Raw genomic sequence first — 1270 nt, 5'->3', positions numbered from 1 at the left:
GATCTCCTCTATAATCTCGTTAAATTCTAGTAGAGATAGCGTACTAATAGCCTTATTAAAGGCGTTCTTGTCATTAACGACTCCTATTAGAAGCATGCTACGGGCGTAAAGGCTGTCGTACTATAGTGCAGTAATGCGAGCATTAAATCTATGTAGGATAAGAGGCTCGAACTAGTAATACTTTGCACTGTCTTTAGCGAGGCCCTTCCGGTCCTATTCTTTAATGTCGTAGAGTAAGGTGTAGTAGGCATCGTCGCCTAGTTCTTCGCTAGAGAAATGGGTGCGAATAATTAGATAGACTATAGCCTATAGTACGTGAAACTAGCTAATACTAGGCACAAGTTGTTTACGACGGTCGAAAGCTAGACGAGACTCTACTAATCTGCCCTATATAGAGCGGATGTGTTAAGCCGTAAGTTAATTACCATATGTAGGCTATAAGCGAGTAGAGAAGTAATTATCCTATCTATCGAATCCGAGTTTCTTAAGCTAGATAGACTCGTGTACTATAATGGTCCCCTTAATAGTGCCCTCGTTATAAAATGCTGCTCCGAGCTGCTTAAGTTTAGTCCTTACTAGTAGGAGATAGTCTATAAAGGGGAAGGATAGTATCTAAGTGTAGCCTATAGTTTCTACAGGTGTTGCTATAGGCTTAGGGGCAGGCGAGGATTAAGCTTATATAGCCGTAGATAAGGCTAGCTAACGGTAGGACGGAGAGCTTAATAAGTCGAACGAGGAATTAAACGACGAGTTAAGTAATGATACCGGTGTTAAGGGTGCTATAACCGAGTCTATAGAAAGTACAGGCCGTAAGACGGCTAGAATGCTTGTTACTCTTCTCTACGAGCGCCGTAAGGTTAAAGAAGGGGGTAGCATCGAAGCTAGTGTTAGTAGAACTCTCTCGCTTCCGCTAGAGCCTATAGAATCTATAGGTTAAGAACTATTAGGTATTTAAGGGGAAGAGGCTATAGGATGGTAGGGTGTGTTTAATAGCGGGGCTATCGAAGCTAGCGTTAGCGGCTAGAAAGTGGCGGTATTGCAACCTATAGAATCTATAGGCTAGGTAGAAGCTAAAACGCGGGAGGCCGATGTTAGCGTAGTAGGAACTTAAGGTACGGAAAGGGCGACCGCNGTACTAAGAGCTAGGCTCGGCGAGCTACGCGGAGCNGTAGGGCGCTTAGGAACCGACGTCGTTTAGCCTATAGATTCTATAGGTCGCTTTAGACGAGGAAATATATTGCCTATCGCCTTAGGGTAGACCGACTTAACT

Source organism: Aureobasidium pullulans, assembly GCF_000721785.1.
Source record: "Aureobasidium pullulans EXF-150 unplaced genomic scaffold scaffold_15, whole genome shotgun sequence".
Classification (NCBI taxonomy): domain Eukaryota; kingdom Fungi; phylum Ascomycota; class Dothideomycetes; order Dothideales; family Saccotheciaceae; genus Aureobasidium; species Aureobasidium pullulans.
The sequence above is the reverse complement of the archived record's forward strand: the minus strand, read 5'-3'. Positions refer to the sequence as shown.